Raw genomic sequence first — 20312 nt, forward strand, 5'->3', positions numbered from 1 at the left:
AAAATGCAATAAAATAATTCTTTCAGACAAGTTTAGAGAGAGGTATTCCCAAAAGACAGAATTCTGGCTTCTAGTCACATAAAGCTTACACTTTGTCAATAACACAGTGAAGGAAGGCATGAATGAATTTTATTTCATTGGACAAGTGACTTGGAATACAGATAAGGCAGGGTGAGCATATAAACCTTTAAATAAATGTTTTAGCACTATCTGGAAGGGAGGAATGCAATTGATTCCAATCTTTTCTGACAGAAAATCAGTTCCTCTAAAGCTCTTGGGGCAACAAACACTAACTAAAAGCGTCTGTTACTAATAAAATCTTTAAGTACAACAAAACAAAATGTTGTCATTTGCAACTATTAGGCTACAATTAATGCAAATTATTGCTCTGTAGTTTAATTGAAATATTAAACTGTGATATGGAGTCTTTGTTTTACTATGACTTTAAGAGCCATGTAACTTTGAAGAGCTCAAGACAAACCCTGCAGAGAAATAGCTGACAAAGCCCCAGACAAAACACTGTAAAAAGCAGAATACAAAATACTCTGTTGCTCAAATGTTGGGATTTTTCTCTAATGAGCATAGTTATGTTACCTGGAATTACTACAAACAGTTAATAGAAAACACTGATCGATGATTATGCCCAACAACACTCTTTGTTCTGCATTGTGGGTGTTACTTTATACCCTTGTTTTGTGGGAAATCCTGACCTTTTCTTCCCTCTCTGCCTGTTTAACATGAGACTTTTGTTATTCTCTGCAGTGATACTACAAGCTGGAGCAGTAAAAACTGCTGTTATAATTCCAGTTTTGCTTTGCAAACACACATTATGCTTCAGAAAGAAGGGGTGCATTTAGTGTTTCAGGAGAGCCGTGTTTGGAACTTCTGCAACAGAAATCCATGGAAAGTGGCAATTTCTTCTACATTATAAATCTAACCTAAACTAGTATACTGAGTTGCAGTTTTATTTGCAAAACCACAGGTTGTTAAAATTCACAAATCAAACTCAACACTATTGTCTTAGGGGCCTGAGGACAAATGATATTGCTAGAAAAAGGAATTGTACTCGGCCACAACCTGAATTTCAAATAATATGGTACTTCATTCGCGCTGCCTATCTCATACCAGTTCAAAGGAGTCACTATAGTTTCAGTATTAAATGTTCTTTTCCTAATGCCTTCCATGATGGAAACAAAAATTGTGGAACAGAAAAAACAAAGTCTGGTGTTTGTATAAAGTACCTTCAGCTGCTTTAATGCTTTTCACCTAAGACATGTAGTAGTAGTACTACCACTACCGCAGTAGTAATCTGTTGATTAGTTTGGAGAAAAACAATTATTGGAATGGATTTGCTTTCAGATTACTACTTATTGAAATAGACACTAAGTTAGTTATTATAGCTAACATGTTTAAAAATGGAAAAAATCATACAACTTCAGGTACACGTGCTTGCTATTGTTATTATCTAATAAGGAGTACTCGTGGTTTGTTTCTGTGCCTCCCCAGCCCTTAAATCACACAACTTCAGGACCCTGACTTCTGCCTTACCACCTTAACTGCTCTCTTTATTTTTATAGATAACTATCCAACCTTTAAACTTCAGTGTGATCAGGCTTTGGCACCATACAAATGCAAAATACAAATGCTAAGGTCAATATAATAGGTATTATATAATATTATATAATAGAAAATAATATTTCTGTTTTCATACTTCTACAGTGAGAGAGGCAACAGAATCTGTTTCACTGTCTTGTTTCAAAACCAAACTTGCAGCACTCAGGGTAGCTATTTCTTAAGGGGCTGTTTTTCAGTTTTGCCAAAGAAAGCATTCAACAACTGCATGGGGAAAAAATACAAATCAAGTATTAAACAATGGCCAATGCTTTACTTATACCTTATGGGTGAGTCTATATGGTAATCTATACTTCTGCACTGCTGAACCTGAAATAATTGCATGAGATCTCCAGGGCTCAAGACTCATCTCAGAAACCTCAAAGAAATGTATCCTAGAACTGCTAACACCAGCAAAGGGTGGTGTTACGTACAACCCTTCCTCAACCTCCTCTCTGAATTGCTCATTTCTGGCAACAGGCACCACACATACATATTTTTAAAATAAATTCCTGGGTTTGAATTACACTAAAAAGTGCAAGTTTACATTCTGCAGTGAGATGACCTGGTAATTAAATCTACAAAAGAAACAGTCTTGTACTTTGGGAGCGTTTTTAATCACTAATTTTAACATTCCATTGACATGAACACAATTTCCTGCCTTGTGACAGAGGATTTCAAATCTGAAGTTTTCAAAATGTGTCTAGAGAATATCTTTCTGCTTTCATGGAAACCCTTCAAAAGTTGATTTCAAACAGAGAGGTACCAAACTTTGGTAAATCTTGATTTTCATCCAGCTTTAATGACTACAGACCTCATCAGTGATGGTGGGGTCTTTTATTTTATGCAAAAGCTGTAGGCAGTGCTGACACTGTAAATCTTAGAAAAAATCTCTTACCTTCTGTAAATTGCTTGATTAATGAGAACTTACTGAAGCTGACATGGAAAACTTTCAGTGGAGTAATTTGCCAAATATTTCCATCTTCAGTTGAAGGACACTTTTCTTTCATTAAATTTAGTTTTTAAATAGTTTTCCTTAATGCTGAAGAGAGCTAGTTGTGCTTCTGTACAGAGCTGGCTGCGGCAAATGATGGCATGAAGCAGTAATCCAGACAATGACTTCAATAAACAAAAAAAAATTCAGTGCTGCAGATTATAAAACCAGAAAACCGGTCTGACTTGTATCGCATTTCCTCTTTCAAAGCACTCCTGTTTAGTAGGAAAACATGCAAATGGAACTCTAAGGAAGAGGAAGTGTGCTTGGAAACCTAAATTAGCTAAAAGGTTGTGTGTACTGTCCTTACCGGCTGCATCAGGGCGAAAACCCACACCTCTCATCTGAAACGCCCAGGAGCAGCACCAGTTAGACACAGCTGTCCCCATCCGCACTGCACAGCGTCTGGCCTTTGTGCTCTCTAAGGCCCTGACAGCCACAGAACTTCCCTGTTCTTTCTGGTTTTGGTTCAAAATAACGGTGACTACCAGCACGGTGTGTTTACAGCACGATAAAGAGCGCACACTCATGACACAGCTGAACAGTGAACAACTACCCCGTGTCCTATCAAGAAACCCTCCCGGGAGGAAGAGCCAGCTCAGTGTTGGATATATCCTCATCATCTGCACAGAGTGCATAACCAACTAACCTTAAACCCAGGTTTATGTTTTCCTGCAGGACTACTGGGGCTCACTCTAGAAAGCCGAATGGAAGCAAACTGGTCTGTCTGCAGTATGGAAAACCGCCCTACAGCCAAGCCGGGAAATGAGGCAGACTTTGCCTTCTGTTCTCCCGCTGGAGGCATCTTCCTTAGCTTGCTGTGCCATCTCTTTCATTTCATATCCCTGCAGTGTTTCCTCTGATTTCCTGGCCACCTCCTGTTCGGCTGAGCTCCTCTATCAGCAAGTAAGCTTGTGCTAATGATTTTTCCAAATACAGCTAGTTGAAAATATTAAATGAATGCAAATCAATCATTTGTGCATACACTGAGGGAGGAATCTGGTTTTGATCAGCTGAAGCTTTTTTCAGAATGTTAAGTCTTGAGACGTTTCTGCTGACTTCATAAATAATTAAAACTTGTGGTGAGGGATTTTTATTGTTTGGGGTTTTTTCACTAGCTGCATCAAATAGTAAGGAAAAGCACCATTAAGATTTCAACGTACCCAATTGTGCATGCTCTCCTAACAACTAACCCAAACTGTTAAATTCCCTGTCAACAGAAGGCAATGATTTACGTGGAATGACCCTGACTTGCTGCACCTGTAAGTCTTTAAACAGCTACACTTTCAGCTGCAACAGCTTCCAGAAGTAAGTAATCAATCTGGAACACGTTGTTTCACAAAAATAACTAGGTGATTTTAAAGCTGCCTTTTCCCCATACCAGGCTACTGCCAAATCCAGCGAGCTGTCATTCCCATCTGCCTTCACGAAAGCAGTAGGATGCACAGTCCGCAAGGAAATCGCTGTGTGTCCCTTTAAGCTGGGAACCGCACTAAATCAGGAGGCCCAGTGGCACTAGAAGGATTCCCAGAACATAAGCCTAAAAACATACTATTACCAGGCAGAGCAGTGGTGATGATTTTGCTGTGTAATCCACGCTGACATCCCTCCAGTGCGTAAAATACCAGGCTAGTAGCAGCGTCACACAGAGCACTAATGACACACTTTACTCCTGCTGCTCTCGCTCCCTGCTGAGCAGATGAGGCTCAGGCTAAACCCCCGCCTTGTGAAGAGGGCAGTGCCACTCCGAATTCATTCTTCTTCAATTTACTGCAACACAGAGAGTGAAGTAAAACCCACGTGCAGTTTCACCATGTACAGAACTACACTACGTGTCCCACAGCCTCCGGCAGGTAAATGGCGTTATACAAACCGTACTGTTCTCAGCACAATGTAAACCAGCTGTACCCCAAGGGCACAGTTCTTACCTTCCTTTTAGGCCCAGAGAGCAGCCACAGCTGACGGCTGACGCAGACATCTAGCGTGACTGTGCTGGCCGCCTGCTCTCTGTGCTGCCTCTCACCCAGGCATAAGGCCAAGGCTCTTCCATTCCTGCTCTCCAAAAGTAGATGGACCCATTTACTGTTATTCTGCACAATCAAGAAAGAAAAAGACAAATTAATATGATATAAAGATGGAAAAGCAAGGAAAAGACAGTTTGACGAGTGATCTTAAGAAAACCAGTTGCTGTGCTGCCCACTCCCTCCCTTCCCTGCAGCACGGCTAGGAGTGGGTGCTTTTCTCTGATGTGGTTCTTGAGGGATGCTGCATGAGGTTGTCGTCCTGGACAAACACCGCTCACTGTGGCTGGATACGAGTGTGGTGGTACATCTCACCCCCTTCCCTGGGCTGCCCTACAACCTCAGGAATCCCTATGAGGCCTTAGTGTTTGAGCAATGAGTTGCACGGTTAAGCACCCCTTGATCATACCAACAACTCTTGCAGGACCACGGTGAGGAGCAGCACTGCCCACACCAGGAATTCCTGTTGCCTAGCAAAGGTGGTAATAAAAACAATAATCAGTCATCCCCTGACAGCCCTCGGACATTCCTGACCCGAACCATAGCTTGAGTGGAACGGTACCACTGGCATTGAAAAATGACCAACTCCGGTAATGGCCAGGATGGAATTTTATGGATGACTAAAGCCAGTCATCTCCAACAGTATAAACAGCGATCCAAGTCAGACCCTTTGAGCTCTCCTGGCTGCACCAGCATCCCTCCCTGAGCAGGACAGGGGAACCATCACTGAAAGCTGACGATGGAACCTGGGCTGATAGCCCTGCTCCTTGGGGTCCGACCCTTCGCCCACCGAGAAACGCAAAGGCATTCGACATGTGTATTTCACTGAGCGTGAGGGGAACTTTTTAACACATATCCCTTTGTACCACATTTGTGCATATATAATTCTATACATCTGTCTCTTTTGGTTTGTATGCATGTGTGTCTGTGCAAATTGATGTAGATAACTCGTAACCAATACAGCGTGTCATCATTTCAAATCAGTATTAAAACACTGTTATAATCAAAGTAAATCGTATTGAATCATTCGGTAAATGTTAAATTCATTGATGACTAAGTGCTGCTACAATTTTGTGATCAACCTTAAACTGTCAATAAACCCTCACTCTCGATATACCCTTAGATATAATCCATTGTCAAAGCCTGAGACTGTGACTGGATCTAGCGACACCAAAACTCTATTAAGAGTTTAGAAAACAAGGAGGTCCACTCTGAACCTCATCAACTCAACAAATTTCCTTTACTCCTTATATTCTTTTAGATATAAACCACTGTCCAAGTCTGAGACTAGGCTGGATCTAGCCACACCTGAACTCTATATAGAGTTTAGAAAGCAAGGGAGTCCATTCTGAACCTCGTGACTCCATGGAAGGGCCTTCCTTACTCTTTTATCCTACTCTTTGTATGTTTAGACGTAAACCATTGTCCAAATCTGAGACTAAGATTCGATCTAGCCACATCTAAGCTTTATCAAAGAGTTTAGAGAACAAGGGGGTCCTCTCTAAACCTCGATGGCAGGGTCTCTTAGCCCTTAGGTCTTTGATCCCTGTGTAAATAATTTTTGGCTTAATTTTAACTCGATTCTTAATCTGACTTTTCATTTGATTTTTAATTTGATGTTTCTTTGTGTGTTCTACCCGTGTAGTAAGTAATAGAGCAAACACTGCCATTGAACATAGTGAAGCCACACTCCCACAAACTCATGTGAAAACTATTTCGCTCATATCTTTGATGGTGATCCTTTAAGTGACTTAACCTAAACCACTCATTTGCGACAAGTCAGATTTTTTTGGCATTTGGAATGAGCGAGGCTGGCAGATTTCTGTTCCTGACTTTGGCACTGACCCACTGTTTGACTCCTCAGCTCATTTTCTGTGTTTCCAGACTAGAAAACCAAAAGTTCCTCCCTGTTCTCTCCTAACAGTGTCAGCTCTTGGTAGGTAGTAGTTACTGTGATCATATTCTCAATTTGAAACATTGCTAACAGTATGAAAAACAAGGTATGAAACATACAGCAGTGCATTATGGGTCAAATACAGCTTTAATTGAAATATTTTGTTGTAATTTGCTTGGCTTGGCTTTTGTTTCACATATTAAAAGAAACTGAAACAATGCACCAGAATCAAAGCAATGAATACAGCATAACTTTAAATTCTGATTAGATTTTCTTTTATAGAGGATGTGTGTGAGGAAGGAAACACATACATCATATAAACTGGCTAACGCATGAGGCATGGCATGCTAAAGCAATGAGGCCTCCTTTTCTTCTAGGCTTAATTCCAGCATTCCCCCAAGGACCAAACAAATGTAAAACCTGACTTTGTTGCTGCAACTTACTCTACTTGTTGCAAGGTCTTACACAAAGTGTAAGTGTGATTCCAAATTTCCCATTACCAATACCGAAAGGGAAACGTAATTATATACATTACGAATGAAAATTTCCTGTGCTTTGGAAGCATTTCTTTCAGCTTTTACAACTGAAGGAGGAGCTTAAATTGATATTAAATATAGCTTTATGTATCGCAAGGGCAATATGGCAAAGGCATTTTAAGAGTAAAATAATACTGACAGAAGCCTATCACCAGACTGAACCAGGGGCTGGGACATCCCAAGTGAAATCAAAGCATTAATAAAAGACAGTACAGACTAACAGAATTCATCTAAAGAAATGAGGACACAGACAATGAATCTGTGATGGGTTTGTTTCATTTTTTCTGGCCAGCTGAACTGACTATTTGAATAGGTTCTCTATTTTAACCCCTCACCACATCGATAATATTAACTAACAAATATAATGAGATCTTGTTTTTAAAGCCATGCTCACTGGCTGATACTAAATTATTGCATTTTGTAATACTAGTACTTTTAAAGTAAAGACCACGATGTTAGCATACAGCTACTTTAATTTACAGAAGAAACTTGGAAGGATGCTGGTACATTTGACAGGGCTTTGGGGACATTACGCTGCATCTGAAACACTGCTCCAACCAAGGACAGGACACTGTGTGATTAAAATTAAAGCCTCAAACCCCAGAACCTGTATCTGTTACCACAGGAACAAAATGCCAGCTAGTTGAGTGTGTGCTGTAAGAAGTCATAATTTTTGTTTACTCTATCTGTTAAATTATTTAGGAGAACTCTACATAATTTATTTCTTTCAACAAAGTATTTCCATACCTTGATGTTGTTATTTTTTACAAAACAACCTGTATTCAAAGCTAAAATTTAAGCATGAGTAGCTTTAAATATGAGTGTGTGGACTTGGGGATTTTGTTTGTTCGTTTTTTTAAAAGAAAAACTTTCAGTATTTTTGAATAGGAAATTCTGTAGAAACCAAATCTAAGCAGCAACAATACTCTGAGCAGTGTTGCTTGTTTTTCAAAAGGGCTTTTTCATAACCTGAATGTTGTTATTTTAACTACTTACTTTTAAAAATCAGATCTGTTAGTTCTCAAGGCACCAGAGTCCTCCATGATAGACAGTAAAGAGCATACACAACCTCCCGATGTCCAGTTCTAAATTTTTTAATAGGTAGCATTAATGTTCAGGTATCAGACACAGGCATCAATCCTGAATCAAACTGCTTACAAGCCCTGCCCTAGTCCTGAACTCAGGTGAATACAATTTTTCTCTTTCCCTGAACACATCATAGAAGACCACACAATTAAAATAAAGACCACACCTTAAAATAGAACATATTCCTTGTTACCTCCAGTTAAAGACAGTAATACGTTCTTCATCGTAGATCAGTTGACTGCTTTACCACACAGCCAACAATTAGTGCTGGTTATAACTCACCACTAGTTTACCTAGAATGAAATGAAATGAAATTGTCATTAAACTGCAAGACGAAGGCAACTAGCCAGCTTCTGAGTGGTTGTATTTTTTTCAACCAAGCATATCTAGTTTCAGATTTCTTCAAAGTTCTATCCTTAATGTTCCCTCCACAGGAATAAACTTGTCCCTTGTAAAGACGCTGTTCTCCTTCATAACTACTGTAGTAAGTGAGACTCTCTGTCCCTGTTACCTGCTACCAGTAATCAGAGTTTTCAAATTAATTCTCCTTACTGGAATGAAGTGCAGCCCTTACTCCTGGTTCCCCTTTGGGCACCACTATCACAGACACAAATACCCCCTGCACCAGTTCCGAGAGCTAATTCAGCTGAAAGTGAATACAGCAAAAAACATTTTAACTTCAGCCACACAGAGCAGCGCCAAAGCACGCAGGAGCAGGGCAGGGCAGGACAACAGCCACCTCGATTTCGATCAGCTTAACCCGTAACAGGATTATGTCCTAGAGTCCAAAGTCACAAACTGGTAGGACTTCAAAGAGGATGACACTTGCTGTGTGCAAATGACTTTACTGTGCCTTTTCTGCATGATGGGGCCTCTCCTCTGTCACTCTGTCCGGGTCCGGGAGTTGGTGCCTCCCTGAGAAGCAGGTCAGTGCCAATGGGCTAAACCAGCGAGCCCTGCCCAGTTCAGGTGCGGGGCAGCACTCCTGTGGCGTATGCTAACGTGCAGGCAGGCAGAAGCCTGCGATTGTGGGCTAGAGCCCAACCCACCTTTCTCCACCCTTTAGTCAATGCAGTGCCATCTTTTTATCTAATAACTTTATCTAATTTTATCTAATAACCAGGGCTGTCCGCATCCCCCAGCTCTGCCTAGATAACCTCTCTGACAGACACGCTCAGGAAACACCTCTGCACTTCCAGTTACTCTGACGTAGTGCCTGAGTGACAAGAGATCCTCTGAGCTGTTTGGATCAATCAAGACAGGAATATTTTTGGTTGTGGTCAGACTTGAAACTTTCTAGAGAACTTTGTCCAAAGAAATCAAGTGAAGAAATCTAGCTGAAATGTAAGCACACCTAAGCTGGGCATCAGCTGGGAGAGGGAAGGGCTGGGGATCACAGTTCTGAACAGGCTGTGTGTATTGGTCCCAGTTTAAATGCAGTTCTGCTGTGGGTCTGGCCTGAGCACTTTAGCCGATACACCCGTGTTTGAGCCAGCAAGTATCAGAAGACGTGGGATCCAACACAAGTTTACATCATTTCAGCTCACTCACATCCTTCCAACACATCTCTGGCTGCACAGAGTAGGGAGAAAGACCCACAGAGTATGGCAGGTGTGGTGAGAATGTGTGGGCAGCTGTGAGCAAAGATCAATGAAGTTCCACGCGCTGACCAGAGCCTTTCAAGAGAAAATACTGAAACCATGAGGCAATTTACAGTTAAACACATGCAGTTTGAAAGATATACTTTCATCTTCAAATTACTTCAAATCACCCATTTTCATTAGTTAGTGATCTTTCCTCTTTACATATAAAATCTGGACAAATGACGGCAGAATAAAACAGGTTATCTTTAAAAGGTGCAATATTGAGTGCTGGATTTGCAATTGCCTTTCCTCAGGTTGCTGCTAAAACTTTTTTTTTTCTTTCTAAAACTTAGCTCACCCTCTTCTGTGAGCAGAGCTAATGGAAGGAAAGTCAACACCACTCCTCTGGCAAGCTGTTGCTCCTGTCAGCTACTGAAAATTCATTAATGCACAGGTTGCACAACATCCCTCTCCCACTCACAGGCAGGCTCAGCCTTCTCGCTTATGAAGTTAATTTAGTGAGGTTAAATGATACAGTATATTTGCCTGCATTTTCTCACCTCCAGCTTCAGCCTTGTCAGGCTTCCCAGGTAAGAAAAGGAATGCTCTCCCTGCCTTGTTTTCATCCACGCTACAAAAGGGATTGCATTACCCCCCCCACCCCCAACCCCAATTACTAGGCTGTGGAAAGAACTCCAATTAAGTGGTTAGCCATAATAGCATGGCAGCCCTTTAGGAAACTGCTTATCTAAATAGAGATGTACAGAAGGCAGTTTTCTCTCTAATAGTGATGCATTTTCAATTTATGCAATACAAAGTGCATTGGTCTGCAGTGTCCCTGGCTACTGATGATTAATAGCCCATACACTGCAAGGGTCTACAAAGAAAAGTGCCAAGGGAAGCAGATGCAGCGGGTTTTATATTATCATGACAGCAACAAACTCATTCAGTGGTGTCAGCTCTGACTGCAGGATTCTGATTATGAAATATGATGCGTGTTGAATTTAATGGCTTTCTCTGCCCTTCTGGTGAGTTCACTGCTTTCCAATGTCATTTTGTGTTCTCATCTGAGTGGTAATAAAAGGAATATCATTGACTGTGCTAGCTCTGTAACCACTGTGTGTTTTACAATAAATTGTGTTTCAGGACCTTTCTACCCAGGAGAGTGTGCAGGGCCAGAAAGTAATATTCCCCAGTTTTCCAATATAAAGGCTTTCTGTGAGAGGACAGGAAATTATGCAGGACTGCCCTTCTCTTGAGGCACTCCTTATGTGAGCAGGACATCTCTTTTTTCAAGTGGTTATGTAGTAAAAAGGTCAGTTTGGATTGCAAATAATAAAAAAAGAAAAAAAAGAGAAACATCAAAATAAACAGCTACTGCCTTAGAGCAGAAATGATGATACCTTGCTGACAAGAGGATAAAAGTTGTTCAAAATAAAATTTAAATAAGAAGCCTGGGCATGTATGGTGTTAACCATGTAGGAATGTCAAGTCAGGGGAGACTTTAAAAGAGGGGTTTCTTTATGCAGCAAGTTGTTACTTTGTCCAACCCGTCAGCAAGCTGTGGCCTGCACTGCTGGGTTAAGGTCTCGTCCTCCGGAGAGCTGGTTTGGTGGATAGCTACAGGTGCTCCTGCAAATTCCCCCAACGCCTGCAAAGTCATTACACTGGGTTCTCGAACAAAGCAAGTCTCGCTACAAACGCACTGTGCCAGTATCAGTGTTGAAGAGCGCGCACACAAGACTTCTTCACACTGCTAACCAGCACTGCCCCAAGGCGGGGTGGTTTTACCCCACGAGGGACTATGCAGATCAGTGCAGAGAGAAAAGACAGACTCAAAGCCAAGGTATTTTGCAATGCCTGAAGGGATTACAGTATTTTCATCCCCTTTGCTCCCATGTGTCTCCTGTGTTAGCAGCTCCAGGGGCTCAGTCGCTCACACAGCTGGATCGGTCAAGGCAAAGCAAGTAACAGATAAATACAAAGAAACATTTTTGTTGAGATTCTCTGATAAATCAACTCATCTGAACTTTCCCCTTGGCTTCTGCTGCAGGCTACAGCCAACTTGAAGCATTGCAGCCACAGCTGAGTCAGAAATGGTGTGAGCTAGAATGCAAGCCCCTATATGCAGACAGGGTGAAACACAAGCGGATTCTTCCTCTTCCACCCAGGAAAAAGCAGAAATCAAAGTATTACTCGCTTCCGCACTTCACAATTTCATGACTGGCCAAATCTAGACAGCAGCAATGTCTAGAGGCGCTTCTCACACAGAGCAAAACCATCTCCAGAGAGGCAGGAAATCCCAAAACTGTACCTGAAACACCAATGGTATATTCCTCTTTGTTTATAAGGTTTTCACAAAGAACCTAGAAATGAAACTTCTACTTTTAGGGTAATCAAGAACATTTTTAACCTTGTTTTTGTCTCTAGTTGAAATGTCACTGGTATTCTCAATCATATTTTATGTATGAACACTTAAAAAGCTTTGCCTAAAGGACAAATGCGAATTTTCTTTCGTCCTTTCAGACTGTACTTCATATATTTTCACATAAAAATGTATTGAAACAAGATTTAAAACTGTTATACATTTTATTGAGATCTACCTCCAGAGGGAGAAGAAAAGCACATTAACATTTAACATGGTGGCTTTGTCTTTTTCCCTTTCCTTCACTGTTTGCTGAAAAACTTGCAACAGTTGAAAGGTAGAAATGTCAGACACAGATCTGTGATCTGCCTCAAAATTAAGTTATGTACTACCATAATAAAACAGAGCATTTGTCCTCGCTGGGATTCTGTCTCTGTAAAGAATCATCAAAGGGGTTACGAATATTCCCAGATGAAGAGATCACAGGGAACAAGGGTCCTAAGAGTATTACAATTAGCTTAACAACCCAATGGCGGTGTTTCCTTCTACACTCCATGACCCCGTCTTTTGATTTATTCTGGTATGTAGGTACAGGAAGGTGCATGGCTCAGTGCACGTCTGTGCATATGACAGCCCAGTGCAGCAACCCAGGAACCAGCCACTGTGCAGCTTGTGCTGGGGCTGGAGCTGATAGAGAGGCACCAGCTTCGCAGTTCAGCCTGCTGTTACCTGAGGAACAAAAGCAAAATCTCACGCAGAATGCAGGTCATCTTCCCTCCTGTTGTTTTCAGGGTGCTGGTATCTGCTGTCTGCAAGCACAGGAATTGCAGCCTTCTTGGAACGATACAGAAAGAGCTAGCACTGAAACATCTTCCCTGACAGAAACTGCATCCTGGAGCCTCCTCTGTGTAACAGCCCATGAAGCCCTGTTCTTAAATTTGTCATCAATGAACAGATAGACTGATTCAGCACCGAGAGGGCCAGAGTACGCCAAACGCATCCATGATGCTCCTCCCAGGCCAGCAGAGACTCCACACAGTGAAAATGAGCTCAGAAGGCCAGGGCATGAGAGTTTTAAGCAGGTAAAGCAAGGCTCAGCATGGCTAAGATAGAAGTTTCTTTAGCAGCTGGGTTACACTGAACAGGGGTGGAGGGAAGGAAGATGTGCTGCTCCCTGTGATGCCCAATGTCAGGCACGTTTCTTATTCTGGATGTATTTCTTATGTTTGAAGTTGCAAATCTGGTCCTTAATTTCACCAAAGCCTTTAATTTAAGCACTTGCCCTTATTGCACTGACCTCAGTGGGGCCTCAGAGCAGCGTGAGTGTCCCAGAGCAAGCCAACCTGTTTCACAGCCAGCGACCCAACCACTCATCCCAACACAACCACGAGGCTTACTTCACATTTACACCAATACCTAAAATTCCCTCTGTGGAAGCCCTGGTGTTCCTGCGTGGTACATGCCTCAATTTGTAAACCTCTTCCTTCAGATGAACACCATTAGCCAGGTTTCTTAATGAGCTCTGCATTTCGGGAGCTCCTGTACTTTCCCAGTAGAAGCACGAAGCCAAGCTTGATTTCACATGGAATAGCTGACTGTCAACAAGTGCTCATTAATAAGATCCAAACCTGCACAGTCTCGCTGTTTAATTTATGAAAGCTTTGTGATTACAATAAACCTGAGATGCTGGATCACTAGGGATTTTTTTTTGCTTGGGGCTGGGCAGAATTTTGTACCAATTAGGCCTATACAAGGGCACATGCCAAGAATTGTTATTTTGTTATTTTTTTTCCTTAAAGGCCATACCTGAAGTGCCCTGATAGGGAAACAGGGAAATCTGTCAACTTTCCAGCAATTCTTTCAAACAAATGAACCTTTGTAAATCTTTTAAAGCAAAAGCAGTGAACGTTCTTCCCCTTTTCTTTGTTACCATTAGATTTTCTCCCAAAATCTTGTTGTGACGTTGTTTAGCAAAACACAGCTATGAAACCTGGCATGCTTTGAGAGGGCTACACCATGTGCCCTCTACTGAGACACACTCAAATCGAGCAGCAGACTCTTCATAAAGACACGCAGGGTGCACAGTGTCAATTCAACGCAGGGGGAAAGGAGCCGCGTATTCAAGGAAGCCCCCGAGACCGTTCACCGTGTCCCTGGCAGGGTGGGTGACAGGGCAGGCGTCTCACCTCCCCCTAATCGTGGCTGTTTTAAACCAGTTGGGCACCTCGGTGCCGCTAAAACCCAGCGAGCAGGGCAGGCCTGTGCAGCCGTTAGAGAATAGATGTGCAGAACAGGGGGGATTAATATTCTTGGAGGTTTTCCTTAGTATGCAGGAAGCCAGCACAAAGGCACTAATAACCTCTTCAAGCAGAGTACATTTTCTCATGGGGATAATAGCTCAAGGATAGAAAGAGAGAGCTTTTATACTATAAAGGAAGATTATCTTTCTTGTATGAAAACTAACCATTTTTGGCTCTTCAGTGCAGAACTAAGCTACCTTAATTTTACCTGTGCATTTGCACCTGTGTAAGGATAATTTTGAAATGTCAACAAAATACGTTTTAAGGAGTCTATCTTATGCCTCCTCATTTGCACTTAATTTGTTTCATAACATAGGGATAGGAATTAAAGGCCTTCACTACAGTTTAGGCAGCTTGCCAATACCTATTTTATAGCAATAAAATATGTACAAATTAAGGAATCTCATGTGGAAAATTCATTCAACAGCCTCAAAAGCCAAATGAATGGTAATTACTTCAAACACAATGTGGTGGCAATCAGGCAAGATTGGATCATGCTTTTAAATGTATGTCTAAATTTTTAAGAACCAAGATAATTATGAATTATGAAAATAGCTCAGACAATGCTACAGCAAAGAGTGGTTGTGGAATAAGAAAGAGATCTTCTTCAAGGAACAGAGAAGACTTAATTCCAACACCTGCATGGGAATAATCAGAGAGCAAATGTGGGGCTGATATTTTATTTCCTTACTTCTAGCTGTCATGTTATACTTTAGGACGGCTCATGGATGCCTTGAGGTATGGAGCAAGTGGAAGCATATAAAATAAAATATAAGTAAAAGGATTTATCCTGTTTACTAAAAGCAATGGAAGTTCTTTCTAGTTCACATTCACATACATTGCAATGTCGAAATAAATTTGCCATCTTAGTTCTCGGTGTGAGTTTTCTTCAGTCTGGAAAACAAGCTTAATGCTCATCCACTTATGCAATGCCAACTGAATAAACACAAAGTGGGTTCGTTTCTCATGGGTAAAGCTGAACAGATTTAGATCAATATATCCATTCTTTTTAAAAGACAACTGGCAAACACTACCATACCTTTGTTGCCTTTTTGAGAAGCCTCTAGGAAACCTTTCCACTCAGGAAAAAGTGCAACAGAACAGGTCTACATTATAATTACACAATTCCAGCAGCACGTAATGAAAATATGGGTGTAAATCAAAATAGATACAAAATATCAATATTTTTTTCCCCATTGAAAAAATTTCCAGGACACTGCACTGGTTTTCCTGTAGATCTATAATCTTGTAAATTAGTGGTATCACAGAATAATTTCAAGGTGGCAAGGAGCTCTGGAGATCTCTTGGCCAATACCCTGCTCAAAACAGAGTCTACTTTAAACAGTCTGCTCGTGGCCTTGTACTGTTGGACAGTACTGTCGGTACGCGTAGCGCTGCAGTGCTGCCTCCAGTCCTTATGTCTGCACCCGAACGGGGCTGCTGACACACCAGAACGAGTGAAAAGGCTACAAGAACTCTGTGAAGTCTGCAGAGCCTCCACCTTGTGATGCATTTACAGAGAGGTCCACATCACCCCACACGGGAGTATGACACGACACCAAAGCTCGTAGGGTCAATACGGCTGCTTTAGTGGCACTACTCGCAGGCTACTTCAGGGTTCTGGCAAACCTGCCTGCGTGTGGCTGGCCAGCCACCAGCCCTCCTGCCCCCCCGGATTTACCGCTCCCTAAAGAGAGGTGGCAGAAGGTAACATGCAGCTCCGCTTCAGCTGTTCCTTCACAGTCCGGCATCAGGGCTTAACGTTTCATCAAAGTGGAAACTATGTTGGACAAGCACTCGTTTCTTCCTGCTGCCCTCCCAGGAGCACTGCCTGCTGTTACGGTGGGGGCAACAAGGAACAGGACAGCAGCACCCACTGAACAGGAGGCAGAACCACCCCACCGCCGAGGTGCATCAGCCCTGCCCAGGTGTCTGCACTGGCACTGCACTGAAGTGCGGCATACCCTGAAGGAAGCTCAGTCTACTTAGCTTTGAAAAAAAGAGCACTAAGAGGTCACTTGATCAATGGCTACAACATGTCATGTAGGGAGAGACCCTCGAGGGATAGTGTGTTTTCATCTCTGAGGCAAAAATTCTAGTGTGGTCCAATGCCTGGGAGCAGAAAGTAGGCACACTGGAACGGAAAATAAGGCAGACACTTAGGGGATAATTAAGCACCAGAACAGTTTACCTAATGGTACGGCTGAAATTCCACCTGTGAAATCGTTGGGACTGACCGTATGCTTTGGTGAGAACATGCCAAACCACAACCAGCTGTGAGGGGCTAGAAAACCCCTTGGGCAACGCCGAGTGTCAGACCGGCAGACAACAGCCATTCCGCAGGTGAGCAGCAAACCAAACCAAACAGTAAGTGTTGGGGCAGAAGGAGTGCAAGAGTGAAGTTTTCAAAGGACGGTTGGGCATCCTTAGAAGACAAATTAGGCCCAAGACTTTGAAAACCTCTCCAGAAGCATCCAGCACACTGGACCCAAACTGCGTATTCGTGCCAGGCTGGAGGGAACACTTACAGGTTTGCCTCATTTAGGTTGGTTTTGCCAAAAGACACACTCAGGGACTGAAGAGAGAATCTGCTACATGAGAAGCCTATGAAACTACAAATGGCACAAAAAAAGTGAACAAGGAAGGAAAACGTCTATTTCATATACAAGAGCTCTGGGACACCAGTGACATATTCTGGCAGAACAATTCAAATTTTTGAAATCATTCCCACAAGATGCTGTGAGTTTAAAGAAAACAGACTCAAAGAGGGATTGGACACACGTCGTGGAGAATAAATTGCTATAAAAAGTAATGGTGCAGATCTGGCTTCTGGCTCAGGAAGGCCGTACTCCTCTCCTTGCTGGGAGCTGTGGGGGCACTTCTGGGGAAAGCTCACTCACTTCCAGCTCTCAGCCGGTCCTCACACACACATTTTCTGCAGTGTCAGCACTGCAGGTCAAGTAATTTCTAAGGTAATTCCAATCAAGTCAATTCACTCCAGGGAGGGATTCATCCCATGAAATCATCTCCATCTGCAAGAACTCTTAAGCCAGCACTCTAATTTATCCAACTGTTGTACGTTGTAACTAAGTTCTAGTGGATGCAACCTACAGTGCGCAAGGCTGCAAATACAACTCAGCCAGGAGAGCAGTAGAGACTCTAGAAACCACTTACTAGGGAGGAAAAAAACATTTCTTTAGAAGTCTTTTAAAAAACCAGAATATCAAGAGACACCTATTCTCCCTCTCTCAAAGTCAGATGAGGTAGGAAAAGGTCTTTAACCACCAGACTGGGAATTCTACATTCTGTTTATTCCTATTTTTACCAGAAATTAAAATGGACTTCATAAAAAGGTCAGATAAAGTGTAAACACTGTTATTTTCCTGAGATTATTTGGTTTCACCAAAAATCAGCAGGAGGGAAAAAGACCAAACAGCAAGCAAATTAACAAACTTCAGCTTACTCAAGGTTAGCAAGGATGGATGCTTTCTTAAGAATTTACAAAATAAAACCAATCTGTAACTTACTAGCTCAGCTGTCAGCATCACAGTTCTGGACTGCAAAGCACTTTCACGTGTGCCCGGCATGCAGCCGTAAAGCCAACGGCCGGCAGAAGGCTGAGGAGTTGACACAACGCACACAAACAAGTACAATCAAAGAGCTGAAGAGAATAAACCTCCCACTGTCACCTTCAAGATCTTTTTTTAAAACCACGATTTTTAAGACATGCTTAAATCATAGGTGGGATGCAAAACCCATGCTGACTGTTTCATCCCAGTTCTGCACAGACAGACCTCCCCCTGCACACCGCAGTGCTGCGGATCAGGCTCCGGGACGCTGGTAGCAGAGGTGAGGTGGGGGCCCTGGGGCTGCAGCAGGGGGTTCGGGCAGCACGTGGCAGCCCTGCCAGGTGAACCTCAAGCTCCCTGCAGCGCCGCAGCAGCTGGATGGTGGTGCTGCCTTTGCAAGATGCTGTGCATCAGCTGCGCAATAGCAAACCCACAGTGAGATTTGCGTTGCGCATGCGCCCGGGAGCACTGGGAGAACACCGTTCCCCAACATCTCCATACAGCGCACCAACACCCAAAGCTGCTTGGAAAACCATAGCAAAAAAAATCACCCGTTAAGGTGAGGAACAGCCTAAACAGGTGGAGAGCGTCCTGTCTGTAACAAAGGGCCAGCTCAGGTACTTCACAGGCAGAACTGCTGGTTGGCTGGGCTTGCTACAGGTTGAACACAACTGCTCCATGTAACCTGAGAGTGAACCATTGTTTTCTGGGGAATTGTAATTATTTCCAAGGGAACCTTTGTTAACACCAGCACAGCAAGGTCTGACATCAATTAGAAGAAGCTAACACCCTGAGCTCCCGCTGATCCCCAGACCTCCCCGTCTCCTATCGCTGCAAACCAGCTGATGTGACCTTGGCCTGTGGTGCCACCAGACACAGTGCCCTCTGCTCACGGTGCTGGGGTGGCCGCAGCCTTCAGCTACAAGAAGGGAACTTAGAGGGTGAGCTGCGTCGCCTGCACCATGGGGAGAGGGAAACAGCTCCCGGACCCTCCTTCCTACCACCTCACCAACGCCCAAAGTAGCTGTTCACCAGTTACTGCTTCATACGCATACGTATCTGCTGGTCTTTAATTAAAGCTATCTAAATTAGCCATATCTGAGAAGCCTCTCCCTGTGGGAAGGCCTAGGATGTCAGATCACAGTGGACTCCTGTGCCAGCTTAATGCACGAGTGAGTGTAACCACCACTGGGTGGACTGCCACCAGCTGGGGTTAGGGGTGACCGTGACTGACATTGGAACAATCTCCCAGTGACAAACCTGGCCTACTTAATGCACCTTGGTCTCTCCGACGTGTGGATTTGATCTTACAGGCAGTTCAGCAGGTGCAGTACCTAGGTGCCCTGCTCGTGGGATCTTTTTTTTTTAAGCTCACTGAAGTTTTTCATCTAGAATCTCTTTATTTCAAATGCTTTTCCTCCTCTCTAGGCTATGCCATGCAACAAACATTGCTTTTCTCTTTTTTTTTTTGTTGAAGTCATAAGTGAAACCCAAGCATTTTTAGAAGATTTGCATACTTGAGGAAGGAAGTATTGCTGATATTTTTAATTATAATTCCCTCCCTTTAATCCCGTTAATAGAAGATCAATTAAGGTCAGGTGTGGGAAATATGGCTTTATTCTTTGCTGACTTTTTAGCCTCTAGCAAAGATACCTATTGTGAAACAGGAAAGAAATTACAGCTCTGGCAGTTCATAAATTCAAGAATAAAAAAAAAAAAAGGTTGGAAAGCATAGTAGCAAAAGAATAAATATGACAAAAATTTAGCCGTGAGGAAAAATTGGATACAATGAACATATTTCTTTTTCATTTAAAGCAAAACAATTTTCAAGAATACTTCACAGAGTATTTAAAAAGAGTGGAAAATTAGGCTGTCTCAACAGTGGAACTGTGAGAACATGATTATGTGATTATTTCGCTGCTTCAAACTTGGAATAGACATTTTCTTTTTCTCACCTACCATATTTTTTCTGGACTATACACATCTTCCACCTGCAACCTCTATCTCCTCCTATTGAAAAATCAAAATCATGTATATCCATCCTTGAACTCCTGATCATTTGTAACAAGAAACTTAAAACCAACCTTTTTTTGAAAAACATTCTACACCCATCATATCCCTCCAGTATTCAATCGCAGCTTGAATTCTTTCGCAGATCAGGCAACTGCAAATCCAACATGATGTCTCCTTGTTTAAGGATTTCCATTACATACCCAGTTATTGCTGAACCTTAGTTTCTGAAGCTGCCAAGTAAGTGTTCTGTAAAGTAATGAAAAGACAAACACAACGTTCAAGACATTATCTGAAAAACACCACAAAATACCCCTTTCGTAGATATTGGAAGTGGCAGATG

At 42.5% G+C, this 20312-nt stretch overlaps 1 long non-coding RNA gene across 1 annotated transcript in view; it reads right to left on the minus strand.

Moving 5' to 3' along the window:
• LOC106631224 (uncharacterized) overlaps positions 1-20312 on the minus strand; it is a 317186-nt gene that overhangs the window by 274760 nt on the left and 22114 nt on the right. The window contains exons 6-9 of the long non-coding RNA XR_008732814.1: positions 20044-20218; positions 8336-8435; positions 4534-4695; positions 2543-2730 (exon numbers count right to left, since the gene is read on the minus strand). This is a non-coding gene — a long non-coding RNA (uncharacterized LOC106631224). The remainder of the gene's footprint in view (positions 1-2542; positions 2731-4533; positions 4696-8335; positions 8436-20043; positions 20219-20312) is intronic.

Source organism: Falco cherrug, chromosome 1 (genome assembly GCF_023634085.1).
Source record: "Falco cherrug isolate bFalChe1 chromosome 1, bFalChe1.pri, whole genome shotgun sequence".
Lineage (NCBI taxonomy): Eukaryota > Metazoa > Chordata > Aves > Falconiformes > Falconidae > Falco > Falco cherrug.